This window comes from Gymnogyps californianus, chromosome 2, assembly GCF_018139145.2.
Source record: "Gymnogyps californianus isolate 813 chromosome 2, ASM1813914v2, whole genome shotgun sequence".
In the NCBI taxonomy this organism is placed as follows: domain Eukaryota; kingdom Metazoa; phylum Chordata; class Aves; order Accipitriformes; family Cathartidae; genus Gymnogyps; species Gymnogyps californianus.
Window position 1 is genome coordinate 63,482,718 of NC_059472.1, and position 16,486 is coordinate 63,499,203.

Here is a 16,486-nt window from a genome sequence, read left to right on the forward strand (position 1 = left end):
TTACAGAGACAGAGAAAAATCTATGAAAAAAAATGTAGAAAATTGTATACTTTGAAGTAAAAATAGAAAATACTTAGCTGTATACTTTTAAGTCATTGTACTTTAAAAGCGTGATTCTAATTACCTGGTTTTTGGCAATTGTGCCAGTGCTAGCTGGAAAAAGCACCCTTATCCAGCCATCAGCTACAAAATAGAAAAACAAATTGCAAGAATTATTGAGCTTCTGGAGTTTGGAATGATTGAGACCTAGTTAAAGAAACATATGCTACTTTGATTACATAGCAGCCTCTACTCCGTGTACTCAAATAAGAATATATTATAAAACAAGACTTCAAACAACATACTGAAAAATTAAATACAGTGTCCCTGTATCCTGTCTGGTAAGGCTGCTATGCCCCACGTTATGCTTCATGGAAGTTTTATGCTTTCTTGTGTCATCTACAGAAAAAATGATGATACCTGATACATCATAAAGACAGAGCAGCATGGAAAAATTATGGCAGATCCATTGTAAAGCCTTCAATGCATAGTTAGCTTATCTAAGTATTTTTAACAAATGTGAACCATCACAGTAAGCTTATCAGTTTTTCAGCACTTCACATCATACAGACATGGGCTTTTTTGATGTGATCAGAGGAGCCTTAAAGCCCAATTAATTCACTTTATGGTCAAGCCACAGCCTCACCATCACCATTTTAACTCCTTGGATCCAGGCCAGACTGCTGGGCTGGAAGGAGCATTAATCAACAAACAGTCTTGAAATTGGAAGGGCTATAAGGTTTTGCTATGCCTAACTTAGAAAACCTGCTCTCCTAGCAGATCCACAAAGCTCTTTTTAGTATCATTACATGCATGCAGAGTAATTATGTTAATTTTGCTAATTAGTCAGTATGGGTAAAACTGTGGCCAAGCTCCAGTTTCCCAGTCCTTTCCCCATTATAAGCTGTTAGAAACTCCAGAAAAAGACTCAACAACTTTTGGTAAAATTTGTTCCTATTTGGATTCGATCCAAGCCATTCTACACAATTCCATTAAAGCACAGCAAATGAGGCTAGGCATTAATGCATAACTGAAACAGGCTTTATGCTGTCAACACGGATCAGATTCAGACTGGCTCCATTCCAGAATTATGCTTTTAAAAGCTTATTTAGTAACAAATTACATAGAAGATAAACAAGCAATTAGCCAATCTCCCAAGAAGCTAACAATCAAAATACTCTGTGCTGAAGTATTAAACATAGTAAGTTCTTGCCTTCATCTATCACTTGGTTCCACAATACCTATGCTATGTGACTTTCAGCCAGAGCAAGGTCATAGTTAATTGACATAAGTGCATGCCACCATTTCTTAATTTTAAATTCCATGTTTTAAGTACACAGCAATATGCTGAAAGTAAGATGGAATACAGATCAAGGAATGAAAACTTACAGATTCCGTATGTACATTGTCGTTTTCAGAGTGCTCAGAAGGTAGGTCCACAAATACGCTGTTCACAAGTCTGGACACATATCCAAACTGTGTGGGTTTACCACTGTGTGATATGAGCAACTTCCAGTGTTATTACCTGCATCTGTCACCTTCATGCTGATAGTAGTTTTCACTACTTCAAAATTAATACAAGGCCAAACCCCAATTGCTTTATTCATATAGTTACATTAAAATCAAATAAGAGATGAGGTAGCTCTGAGTCCAGTCACATCTCTGTACACTGTAAATTTTCATTAGATCAGACAGATAGGTTGGACCCTAGTTTCTTGTTTCTGCTGAAGTTTAGGAATGAAACAGGCAGAGTTTAAGACAGTCACTTCTTAGTATGCTCAGGAACAGGGCTTTATAAACCCAAGATCATTGGGAAAATCTGAAGCAATTGTTAAAAGTCCTTACTTTGCGTGCTTTTAAGGTTAGCAAGAATCCAGCTAGGAAAGGTAATGACAGACAAGACAAGAGTCAGAATAAGTGGCATAAGTCTGTCTGTATGTCCACGTAAGAAAGATTTCATGACTTTGGACTCAGCTGTTTCAGGTTAAGATTAACAGAGAACTGCCTTAGTCAGAAAATACATTTGCCATATAGTGCCCAGGAGGTGATGCATTATACATCTCTGACTTTTCCTTACAAAGGATCAGCTAGCTTAGCCTATATCCCTTCAACGCACTTTTGTACATCTACCTCATTCTACTGGACATCTCACTTCCTCCTTTCCACAGCTGTGCTATGACTGAACATAATGTTTTTCAAAAATCCCTCATGCATCACTTCCAGATGTGAACTTGTCTTCTCCTCCTGTTTCAAAGTCGTATGGCATTGAGCTATCTGAATTATTCTGATATATCTTTACTTGCCTCTTTGATCAAGCTGTTGTTCATAGGTGCATGCTATTATAGCTCTCAATTGTCAATTTATCATCAAATTTCTACAGCTCAACTTATTTTTTTTTAAAAACAATGACTGGTTATCCATGTCCTTTGTTACACTCACATGACACTGTTTCTATTCCTCCTATGCAATGTATGTGCATAATTATTTGTCATAGTTATTGAGGGTGCAGTTACCAAACTACAACTATAGGTATTGGTATGAATGGCGCACTGTTTAGGGGCAGAACCCTCTTCAAGAGGTGTCCAACCAGCCAAGTCAGCAAACGCCGCTGTCAGAGGATAACCAAGACTTATACTCACTCGTGGCAGTTCCTTTCATTCTGCCCTGACAAGGCACACCCCTCTAAGCATATTTTCTTCCCACTTTACTTTTCATGCTATTCCAGCTTCTGAAAAAACACCAGTGGAGAACACCAGGGGTGAAAAAAAGCATGTAGTCTCAAACCACTAAGGAAATGAATTTAACTCTGTTTCAATTTAATGTTGTATATACTTAGTTTGGAAGGGGAAGAGCTTACTACAGGGCTAGAATAATAATAGTTAGAACGAGACACAGAAAGTAACAAATGGCTCTTACAATCAGGCTTCACTTTAAACATTTCAGTTTTGCATTCTTATACTGGAGAAGCTTTGGTGGGAAGATTCAAAACAGCTTCAAGGCACAGGGAAAGTGACCAGATTTGCAGGACTTGAGGAAAGAAAAGGACAACGCATGGATGTAAATATGTATACCACTGTAGCAGAAGTGAGAAATTTGTAAAAAACCTTGATCCTGGAAGTAAGTGGATCAGTACTCCTCCTACCTGTAACTATTGTACCTAGATACAGTGTTGCCAGCATCTTCTTTCAAGCTAAGGTCTCTATCCATTCACCAGCTACTCATCCAGTGTCTGGTCTTTAGAGGCTCTCTGAGGTACCTTGACAGAGTCTTGTCTGGAATACCTGGAAAAAACATCACCCCACACTGAACAAAGAAAACAGAATTTGGAAAGGATGGATGCAGTCTGTTCCTGCACCAATGCCTCCTCTAGTTTTCACAAAAAAATACTTCCTTTCAGCTCTCATCTGACATTGCAAGTGATAGAGACCAGCATCAGCAGTGGACCCAAATCTGCTTTATATGTACCTCCCTTCCAAAAACAGCAACAACTGCCACACTGCATATAAACAGCTGTCACTCTACCAGTGTCTCACATATTTGTCACTCAGTAGCTAAATTTGATACTGGACAAAATTTGCTGGAAGGCCATTAAGTTCAGCAGGTTTGGAGATGACCAAAGTGACTGTTTGTTGTACTCAGCACAGATGTACATCAGAGTCAATGTATACACACACCTGCCTGGGACCACCTTTAAAGACAGCTTCTTCCACAGAGACAGTCTAAGAGCTCCAGTCCTGAAAACGATTACCAGGAAGGTGGAGCCACAGGGAGAGTCTGGATACAGTGCTGTTTCTCTGGGGCTTCCCTTTTGGTGCTCCACATAGTTTCCTCCAAGTCAGCTGTCAGACCTCTCTCCTTATCTGACAGCCACTCTGGATAGAGAGATTTGCCTGTCGTCTTTGTTGAGGCTCTGAACCAAGGTGACCTTATCTTCCTGCCTAAATCTCTCAGTTCAGACAGAGGCAACCTGCTTTGGGGACAAGTAAGCCCCACTGACTGTACTGTCTGACCCACACGCCTCCCTGTGTCCTGAGGAGGGGCCTAACCCCACACACTTTCAGACATACACACCAACTCCAGGATGGGTCCATACTCATTTCTAGGCACTTCGTGCCATGTAACTAGAAACTAGTGATCTTTGTCAAGAAGTCTCGAAGCTCTCTTCATAAAGCAGGAATGCAGAATGTCATCATAAGGAAGTGCTGGGATGGGGGCAACCAGGCAGGCATAATAGTATGCCTTAGCCCTAAGTGTTGGAAAAGGGGCATCCTGCTCTGCGCAAGCTTTCAGCTGAACCAAGGAGCTAGGAACAAGTGCTGACCAGTGTGATCTATTTGACTTGTCAAGTTTGACAGCAAATATGGACTCTTGGGAAGCATGCTGAAGGCTGCCAGCTGACACCTTTGGGCTGTCTCAGGGACAGCTTTCTGCTAAACAGCGCTGGTATAAAATAATAGAAATCCTGCAGCACAACAAACACTGGTGGGTAGGTCACAACATGCCCATGATACAAAACTCAGAACCAGGACAAGTGCTGAAGGGCCTTGTAAGGGTGTTGTGAAAGGCTGCGATACAGGTGTTGAGTCTGACCACATCTGAGGCAGTTGGCAGAGAGAGTCATGCACACATTATCCATTTTTGTTACTAATTTTTACATTGACCTATTCTTTCCTGTCTGCAAAATCGTTAGAAAGCAAACAGTAGCACCATGAATACACTACAGTTATTAGGAATATTCCAGCTGTTCAGCTTATATACTAAATGGCTGAGGTACAAAGGTGCATCACTCAGGTGGGATGCAGACAGCTATGTTTTCATCTCCCCATTCAGCTACAGACTTCATACATGCCCTAGGACAACACAATCATTCTGGAAAGTGGGACTACATCCATCTGCAAAGTCAGAATAGTAACACTTCTGCAGGGGTACTATAACCATAATGGTCTGATGTATATGCAGAACAACTTAAGCTCTGTGATAAGGGGGTCATACCTTAAAGTAAATGGGAAGGCAGTGCATGTATATGTTCATACGCATCCAAGTGAGTGACTGCACAATTCGTTGAGCAGCTCTGCAGCAGTGTCATTTGCCCATGTTTTCCTCACATATGTCTTTGCCCTGTATTATTTGCTGACAAGCATGCAGCTGAAGAAACAGCCCAGGTGCAGCAAATGCAAGAGAACATCTCTGAGGAGCTGAAGGGCTACAACTCAGCAACACCATGGCAGTCGTTCAAAGATCTGTTACGCTCACTCTTCTGCATTTCTTCTGCCAAGTAGTAGCAGGAGCACAATTAAACAAATCTTTGGATGTGTCCTTGTCATGGTCACTTGGAGCCAACGCACACAAAGCGTCCTTGTTCTCTCCCTACTAAGTATTACTGAGCTTTCTACAAAAACAACGCACCATGCCTGCATGTCAGAATTCAATGGGATAACATAGACAAGAACAAACAATGAAAACTTTGAAACTTTACAACTGTAGGAAGGTTTTCCACATGCTAATGTTGGCCTCAGCAGCAGTAAGAGAGCAATTTTTACATGGTAATGAACTGTTCCTCTGATACAAGGCACAAAGCACTCTCCTTCAAAATCAGGCATGTAAGTCACACCTTCGTCTCACTAACCTTTTTCTCAGAAAAACATGCAGTTGTCTATAACTGAATAACTAAAAAATTCTGAATTTAGGACAAAATTATTTTTTATCACTTACTCCGTAAGCTAGCACGGCACCGCAGTGCCTTATGTAAATCTGTTTCTCTCCTCTTATTAAGTGGCACAGAACACTTGGCCAAGGTGCAATGCATAGAAGTGAGACCTGCTGAATGTACCCACATGACGTAGTGGCACACCAACTTCCCATCTTCAAAACAGAAGACAGATAAGGGCACGTAGGCTGCAGGAAAGCACGATTCACCAGAATCATCAGCAAATCCTTGATTATACATAGGGCTTGAATTTCCACTTTGCAGAGGAATCGTTTTTGTAAACACATGTTCTGATATCAGTCTAACTTACTAACTGGGGGCTGTTCCTGTCATTACCAAGTACACAACAGAATAATACAATCTATTTTTGCAGAACAGTTTCAAAGATGAAAAGCCTGTTCTTGTATCCTTGCAGTTGTATATCATCAGATTCTGCAATACGGTGGTCATATTTCTACAGCTCCCAAATCGGAGTGATAGAAATTTTTCAAAAACATGTCAAAATATTTTTTCTTAATGCTTTTTCGTGCATCTGTTTGGCCATCTCTCAAACAGCTCTACCACATTGCACTGTACAAACAGAACTAAGATATGGACCCAATCCTGCAACTGTTACTTGCTTGTATAATTCCTCAAACTACCCCACCACAGAAACTGAATATCTCCTGCTCCCAACCACATCTGCTCTCCTAGATTCCCCATGCTGCTCATGTCCTCATACATTGCCCCAGTTATTGCTTACTCCTGTTGTTCCTTAGGTGACCTTCTAATAGGAAAAAATACATACTTACGTAATAAACACGTGCAAATGAGCAAGTACACATATGTTAATATTTGTATCAAATTCTGTACACACTCTTACCAACGTCAAGAACTGAATCCTTGCAGCTGATTGCATTTCATCTTAAATATCTTCAGTAAGTTACCTGTCAATTATCCTGATTCTTAATCTCCTCTAAAGACAAAGGAATGTATTTTGTTTCTGTATTTAGTTTCACAGGAGAGAAATATTCAATATGTTAGGCCCTCTTCCCATTAGCAGTTACCACCACTCCGAGTTGTGAGAGCATAGCTAGCTTTAAAAGTGCTCTTGCCGTAACAATTGTGTGAAACTGCCTTTTGCTGATTACGGAAGGGACTGAATACACTGTACAGTCAGAGTTAACTCTTACACACAATTTCACCCACATAATCGATACCTACTTATTTTGGACTTTGCTTTTTCATAAAATTACAAAAAAATTATTTCTAAAGTTTTAGACACTACTTTCACCAAAACAGGAATCCTACAAAAATAAGTTTATATGCAGATCGCTTGAATAAACAAGCCTATAGAAAACCAGTAGAAGAAAAGCATTTTGTAGGAGAGAAATATCAGTCAGTCATAGCACATGGGAATAGAGATGTATATTCATCTGTTTTTTGCCAATTGCATACACAACTTTCTATAAAGTTATTGTGTCTTTGCACACAAATGAGCATGTATATGGAAAGGACACTGTTTCTTAAACACCTGAATTTAACATTCAGATAGCCATTTGCATAGTTAGAGGTCACACCACATGAGCTTGGCCAAGCAACAATATTGCTCTAGCTTGTCTTTTACTACCTTTGAACTGGCAGATAGGCAGAGTCTTTCACCTTCTACTAATTTACTGTAGCAAGTACTTTCCCTCTCCTGCTCTGCAACACTTATGCTCAGAAGTTGCACTCTCAGTTGCTACTGACTTTTTTTTTTTTAAAAAAGTAATAAGTTTTTTATACTTGCAAATCCCCCATATTTCCAGACAACGTATTTCTAAAACATATGGTGTACACACAGTAAAAAGAAACAAATAACGCTGACAAGTACTTCTTGAATTCCAGAACATTAAAATGAGATTTAATGCAGTGTCACTCCATTGTAAGAGAATGTAGAAGAAAATAAATCATGACAGCCTTTTAAAATATTTTAAATTTATGTTTTGTATTGCATGTTCAAACCTTACTGGTTTTCCTAATCTATGGATTTTCAGAACTGCTAGGGATCTGCAGAGCAAATGCTCAAGTGGCAGGCCTGTTTCTTTGGAAAGGCTCTTTCCTCAGTACACAAGTCAAAAAGCTTCTATTGCTGATAAGAGGTAGCCTTACCTATCAAGCCTCCTAGCAAGCAAAGCCAAGCCTTTCCCTTCCTCCTCTCATCCAGAAGTTTAAAATCCTTTGCTCTCAAAGCTGGGAAGTTGTTTACTACTTTTCCCAGGCAGCCTATTTCTCCCCTCACTCTTTCCTAGGCCATAAGTGAAGTGGTGCCTATGGCCAACTACTGCCCCACAGGTTGACCAGTGAGGCTGAGATCAGGGACCCCAGCCACCTTCTGAAGCTCTCCTGCTCCCTACCGCATCTGCTCTCCTAGAGTCCCCATGCTGCTCATGTCCTCATGTGTTGCCCCAGTTCTTACTCGCTCCTGTTGCTTCTTAGGTGTCACTACCTCCTTTCCCCTTCCTTATCAGCACAACTCCCAAGCTCTGAGACCCCAATTTTACAGGTGACTTCTGAGGATGTGAGGAGGCGACAGTGGGATATTCTTATCTCCATTCCCTCTGTCACACTCCCTCCCTTATCTCGCGCCTGGCTGATAGGAATGTTCCTCTGCAGATTCCCCTGCACTAGTACCTCACCTGCTGATAGGAAATAATGAGTTTGAGTACAGGTTTCAGTATGAGTGAGGTCAGTGTTTAATAGGGATATTTTTCCTAGTTTTAGTGACACTGCCAATGTCAAAGCCCAAAATCTAAGGAGTGACAAATGCCTACTGATTTTGAGACAAGTTTTCTTTCCCTTCACACACACACACACACACACGCTTTTGCCTTTTTTCATAGGCTGAAACAAGAATTTTTGAAATAGGCTTTTGTGGGTGATGGGAGAAAGTATCTATTGACCCCACTGCAACTACAAAAAAAGTTGGACCAATACAAATACATGGACCAATAAAAAACACCACCACTGCAATTAGCAAAAGAAATGTAGATGCTCCTTATGGCAATAAAAAGTTAGCTATTTGGATATCATTAGAATTAAGATCAAGTGAAACCACCCTGCTGGGACTATGGTTAAAGAAATACTACCTACTCAGCACCTTTCATCCTGAGAAATACCAACTCTTTAATACTATCAACAGAAACTAAAATACAATGCCAAGACTATAACACTCACCACTGTTGAATGATGTTCTATGGAAAGAAAGGATCAAGCATGTAACAATAGATGGAAACTTCATTGCTGTGCTTGAGGTAAAGAATAATTTAGTAAAGAATAACCTAGCAAAACAGCAACATAACTCCTCACACTGGAAATTAAGTAAGATACAAGGACGAGCACCTTATTTTCAGCAGGTTTTCCACAGACTGTGAAATGCTTTGAAGTATTACAAATATGGTTTTCTAGACTGAAAAAGAAGCCTTCTGAGCTTCTTACCATCTCATCCCTTATCATTATGAAAAGGTACCGGGTGTTTCAGACATGATTGCTCAAAGATAGCTGCCTCTGTTTATATTTAGAACTGTGAAAATCAAATGGTCTAAATCCCATGAAAAGTGGTTTGTTTGTTTTTTTAATCTAGTAATCTAGCAATTGGGACAAAACTGTCTTTCAATTTAAAACTCTAAATGTGAAGACCTGGTTCTCAGAATTATTAAAAATATACAACTGTCATTGAAGTAAAAACCCAGTTTACAGGGCCACAGGGGGTGGTGTGTCCCATTATAGTAAGTTATCAAACTTGGCTTCCTCTCACTTCAGAGTGAACTAAACACATCATTCATCTTTAAAGCAAAGTAAGTTCAGAAAAGCAGGGGGGGGAAAAATACCCAACCTCCACAGTTCTTTTCTCATGACATCTCTTGAAAGAGTGTTTTGATTTCCGCAGAGAAGATGGTTTTATTCTCTGAAAAGATGACTTCCAGCTCCTGCGTTACCAATACCATCAATACACAGCTCTCATTGAGTAACATCAACTCAAGAAGAAACTATGTTTTAATTTATCATCTGCTACGTTCCTGAATATTTGTCAGATGATCATGCCTTTTCTACACAAACTTGCATTACATATGAATAATACATCTAAATGAAATTTTAATACAGAAAAAAAAATAATCTGACTGCTACCCTCCAGAACACCTTTGAGATCTGTCTCTCTCAAATGCTGGTAGAGCCTTAAGGGTATTCTAAATCATTTCATTTAATGTAATCCCTTTTACGTGGTTCCGCTCTGTTCTATTACAATCTTAACAGTTTCCATGGGAGCAGCCAGGGGATAGAATTGCCTTGGGCATATCAAGACATGTTTCTCCATCAGTGCTGCAGAGGACAGTCACTTGCTACTGCTATTACATGTTTCTCTGCTAAGTTATAACAGAATAATCAGTATGGAATTGCTGAGATTAAGACAGGAGAGTTATTATAAAGGAGTTCAACTTCCTAGAAAGTTATCTAGAAGTGTCTTGCTGGTTCAACTGAAGTAAGTATTACTGATTTTTAGAGGTGCATTAATTCAGAAAAATAAATAGCCAGAACATGCCATTAATTCTAACCGAAAGCCACAAAAAACCTCCTGTTTAAAAGTAATGGACTTTATTTCACTGCCTAGATAACATTTTACCTGGCAGTATATTCACACAAAGATTGTGCAAGTCATCTGCTTGACTCCCAACAACTATCACAATAATTATTGCAACAGAAAGCCTTAGTGGTAGATATTAATAAAACAAGGCATACACATAGTACGTATGCAGGATTAAAGCCTACTTCCTTGTAGCTGCAAGGTTTATGTTTTATTTCAAGCAATGGTGTAATAGTCCTGTTCCAACACCCTTTCTGTCTACACAAGTCTAAGATATTTGATTCAGATTTTTACAGTAAAATACAAACTGCACAACAGACTGCCCAAAAGCTTAATATGCAAGGCTCAGTTTGATGCATGTGTTCTTTCTGAAAAAATAAGAGAATAACACATGCACTGTACTCGTTTTGGCTGGGATAGAGTTGATGTTCTTCATAGTAGCTACTATGGGGCTATGTTTTGGATTTGTGCTGGAAACAGTGTTGATAATTCAGGGATGTTTTTGTTACTGCTGAGCAGTGCTTACACAGAGTCAAGGCCTTTTCTGCTTCTCCTGCTGCCCTGCCAGCGAGTGGGCTGGGGTTGGGCAGGAGGCTGGGAGGGAACACAGTCGGGACAGCTGACCCCAATGATGAAAGGGATATTCCATACCATATGACATCATGCTCAGCATATAAAGCTGGGGGAAAGGAGGAGGAAGGGGGAACTTTCAGGGTTACGGCGTTTGTTGTCCCGAGTAATAGTTATACATGATGGAGCCCTGCTTTCCTGGAGAAGGCTGAACACCTGCCTGCTGATGGGAAGTGGTGAATGAATTCCTTGTTTTGCTTTGCTTGCATGCGCGGCTTTTGCTTTACCTGTTAAACTGTCTTTATCTCAACCCATGAATTTTCTCACTTTTAGCCTTCCGATTCTCTCCCCCATCCCACTGTGAGGGGAGTGAGCAAGTGGTTGTGTGGTGCTTAGTTGCCAGCTGGGGTTAAACCATGACATGCACATACACCGATGAGAATCTTATCAAGAAGCTACCGTAAAAAATTTTATTCCAAGGTTTACCTACAAAGCACAGTACAGATCAGCTTTCCTCAAACTGGAGCTCAAAATAGGCTGCAATCACAGAATCATTCTCTGTTTTACTACTTCTGGTACCACACAATTGGATTCTTTGGAAGTCCCACTACAGAAACAGAATCACACGTGCAAATTAAACACAAAGAGTTTCATTGTTCAGTTTAAAAAAATAACTTTTAAAATCTAAAACTCAGAGCTAACTATGCACTTGTGTATATGAATGTATTAAACAACTCAGATAAAATTCTGACATCAGTAATGGCCACATCCATGTTATTTCAGATCTACTTGAGACTAGACCCCAGACAGTATATTTATATCATTCAGAACTAGTTCTAGTAACTCAGATCCATGCAAACACATCCAGCTGAAAACCCACCATTGAAAATATGCCAGAAATTGATAGGGCTAAAGGGATGAGCAGAATTAAAAGACCTAATAAAAAGCCAATGAGGTAGGAAGATTTTAACGTGTTCCATTTGTTAGATGCTAGTTCAGTATTTGCAGCAGAACAATCTTTACTTGCAAGTCAAGTGAACTGCAGAGGAGACGAAGTATATTCTCAGACTTTACTGATTAGTTATTTCAAATTTGATGGTAATGCTGTGTGCCAGCTTGGCTCTGCATTTTTTTATTAATGGTATTGACAAGAAAAACTGTTCCTAGCTGTGCAACTTCAGAGGCAGTTTTCTGAACTTTCATTTTAGTGGTGGTTTATGACCTTGGCCAGTTCAAAAGATGCAGTTTATGGGAGAAGTCAGCCACCTCTAAAAATGGTAACGGCTCATGTCTCAGTGCAAATACTAAGTTAAAAAGGAACAGACTTCATGAACAGCTTTGTAGTCTGAGCCCAAACTTTGATTTATGCTGTCCATCTCACTGGTTTTAGTCTTACCAGAACTCAGTTTGTAGAGCTTCGCGCATATGCGTGATTGTATATTAGCACCAGAGATGGTTTTTGATAGAGATGGGGATACGTGAGGATATGGGAAAAAGGACTAATGAAAGCAGAGAATCAAGAGTCTTAAAGAATCAGATAAGGAAATTGTTATAAAATCAGCTTTGGATATTTTCATAAAATCAGCTTCAACTCAAGTCAAGTGTAAAAGCAAAAAATATAGTTCAAAGTAACAAAGCTTTTAAAATCTGAATACTGCCTTAGTGGTGCTACATTATCTTTCTGCATGCAGTTTATTAAGTTTTTAAATAAAAAAGATGTAAAGAAAGATTTTTACTTTACCAGTTAATTCCAAGAAGTTTTTAAACAGCTTATAGAGAAAATCTTGTAACACACACAGTTTATTGCTACACTACTAAATATAACAGGCCAGGGACTCCTCTCGCCTTAGGAATCAAGCAGCGTGGCACAGCTCAGTTTATACCTACATGACTGCCCTGTCCTCCACTCAAAATATCCCACAATAGCCACAGTCCAGCTTCCCACTGGAAATAACCCTCACAAGAACCGTGCCCAGGCAGCAGCTGGAAGAGTGCTAGCTGGCAGGAACCAAATGACATGCTGATGAACAGCATAAATGTTGGTCCTCAAAGGCCATTCTTTTCTTTACCAGTGAAGGCATAATTAAAGATTCTTTGCACCATTCAGTATTAATGCAAGACTCCAAATAACACTAATACTATCAATGCAATGAGTCGAGAATAATGTCCATTACCAGCTTATTCATCTACTTACTTTCTTAAAGCTACTTGATGTTCAAAAAAAAACTACACCAAATTACATTTTACTAGTTTTATTAGATGTTCTTTTGGCACAGCAAAAATCCAGATGATGATATATTTTAATTTTTAAATGTACCTATTTCATGGAGAGTCTTTTAATCTTTTTCACTTTTAATCAGTCATTCCGTAGTATCTTCTCCAGCTTGAATTTTTTTAATTCATAATTAGCACAGAATAAACTCTCCATAACTGAATAGAATTTCAATGAAAATGAAGATTCCTTTCAGTGGGAGAGATTTTAAGACTAGTGAACTCAGATGGTGGGCACTGTGTTATTTCTGACAGTCTCCTGCTCTAAACCTAGAACACTGCCACAGGTGAAGCGTTTACCTAATTCCGGAATTAAGCGGAGGGGGGAAAGGGGGCGAGAGGAGAGATGACAAACCATAAGCTGCCAAATTGTTGATAATAGCAAAATTTTGGCCGACAACATGCTTTTGCCATCCTCTGTTAAGATGATTTTGATGCCTTATTGCTGAGTATTCACATTTAGATTGGTGGGGGGAGGAACTCAATAAAAAGTAAACCAATGGTGGACAAGCTAAATATTTTCTTTTTTCTTTTTCCCATGAAAAGCAGCCATTTGAAAATACCAAGCAGCACCAGCAGCAGTAATTTTTAGCGTGTCACAACAAGGTCAATACGTTACTAACTTTACAACTCTTTGGGTAATAGATGAGATGTTGAAGCAGCTTTTGGTTCATTTGATATTATCCTCATTATGGCTTTAGCTGGCACAGGGGATCAATATTTCTGAACATGACACTACTCCTGAACAGACAGAAGGACATATTGTTTATTTGGCTGCCTAGTGATTTCTGACACAGGAGCCTATCAATTATATTATGGTATGAAAACCAGTGCCAACTAAAAGGACTCCTAACGGAACACCACGATATGGTTACTCAAGAGCTGATTATTCAGGAGCAATCAAAATATTAAACCTAGCAAATAATATTTAATCTGAGGCTGGCTCTATAGCAATCTCTGCTTTTTTTAACCTTGCAAGACTACTTGTCACTGACTTTAAATATTCATTTTATGAGGTGGTGCAGGATTCCCCAGAATCTACTTGATTTCAGTTGCCAACAGTTAAAGCCTTTGGCAAAAATTATCCATTTAAGCAAATACAACAGCTAGGCAGGAGATGGGATTACATTACTTTCCTACAGCTAGTTATGTTCTTGCCCAGTGTGTCCATTATTGTCCAGAAGCCTTTACAAGCACCATTACCCTAGACCCTTTAAAAACTGCCTGTAATGTAAGGTTAAATCTCTCAGCTGCATTAAATCTCAATTCAAACCACCTCATTGTTATCAAATATGCATCACTATTACAGACACTCATTTGTGCATCTATAGTTAAAACTAAGTTGTGGTTTTATAGCAAATATCAGGTGCAGAAATTTGATCCGAGTCCAAAAATGTCTACTGGGATCATCTGGATTCCTCTGTCCAGTCAGGAGCAGCCACAACAACTTATTAAAATGAAAAGATGTTTTGCAAATATATGCTTTTCCCTACTGCCCCATCCCTTGCAATCAAAATCATATTCACCCACCAGCTGAGATAGGGAGAATATTCTGAAGGCAGTTGAAAAAGAAACCTCAGATGTACGTAGGGTAAAAGAGAAGAGACAGGATGAAACAGCCTAATCCATCATATACTTATAGGAGTGAGGCCATCTGTATTGCAATACTTCACTTAATATCAAGGCTTTCCTCTGCATCTCTTGTGACATTTGAAGATCTTTTAATACACTTATGATATATAATGAGTGAGTTGCATCTTGTGCATTCTAACAAGTGCTACAAAGGCCAATTAAGGCTTCCTACATATGGAAGAAGTGTAAAATTCAGTTAAAAGACATCCGTCTTTAGAGTATAGAAACACCAGTTAGGAATCAATACAATGGACAGCATCTGTTTTGTTTCTCAGCTTGAAACTAATATCTGCTCAAAATGGAACTGATAGAATCACAGAGAATCCTCTGGAAGGAGGAGCAGATTACTTCTGCTCTAGAGAGTATGCTGAGGGATAAAAGATCGGGATTCGGCATGCAGAGTTTGAGATGGGAAGAGGCAGAGAATGAAACTGAGGATGGAAAAAGCCCTCAGCATAGTAAAGAGACTAAGACACTTCTGAGAGGAACAGGAAAGAAACACACAACCAGGTCCTTCCTGGTGGACTACACACCAGAGGAACACACAGGCTTTGCTGCAACACAAAAGACTTTAAACCTCGCAGGTAAGTCCAGACACAGGAGACAGGACAGAGGGAAAGTTATTTATAAACCTTTTTGGTTTTCTTACCTATTCTTTTATTTTAAAGTTAATGATTAAATTTTTCCTCCTAATAAAACCTTTTCTAAAAGTAATTTTTAGAATTATACAATTCAGGTTTAAGGGCCACAGGTATTTTTTGAGAATCCTCACTGTAAGGAAAAATAGACCCACCTCAGATCAATGGCTAAATGTGGATTCTCAGTCAGAAAAAAACTCCAAAATATATTTTAAACAATATGAGCATAAGACTTAGATGCTCTAACTTGATGCTTGATTCAGATGCACTAACTTGAACTCTAACTTTGTTTACCAGCTAGTTTGAAGGAAAACTCCTATTAAAGAAATATCACAATCATTAAGTCCTGGACTTAATGCAATGAAGTCAGGTTCCTTGTAAAAGTAATACATACAGTTATCAGGTAAGGTTTTCTTATTCTTGGGATAGGCTTATTTTCCTCCTCTCATTGCACCATACTGGAGATTTTTTATCACCAGTATGGTGATATTATGATTATTTTTATTGTGTCAGTCACACATAATTTAACTCAAGCCATCCTGTTTCTGTCTGAGAACTCTCCATTTGGCCATGATTCTTACCAAACTGACCAGAAGAGTGGGCAAGGATCCACTGTTGTTTCACTATAATTTTACAGTGTAGAAGCAGATGCATCGATACACTTTACAACTGCTTTCTTTTACAGAACCTTTTGTTGGAGCACATTTACAACTTTGGCCAAAACTGTCAGATTTATTCTTTCAACAATAAAAGCATGCTTTTGGAAAGGTTTAAAGAAACTGGTCAAGGGGTTTTCAAATTAAAAGCTCTGACTTAAAATGGTTTGCAAGATTACCCTTTTTAGCCGTACCTAAAAATCAAGTGTTATGAAATTAAATGTTCATCAAATGTTTGAATGGATCTTCAAAGTAGCCATCAAGGGTTGCAGAAGCATTTTAAGATAAAGAGCATTACTCCTCGATACACAGCAGCAGTCAGCATTGCATGTTAGAAAAAGAGGAGAATGTTTCTAAATAAGTTGTGGGGGCA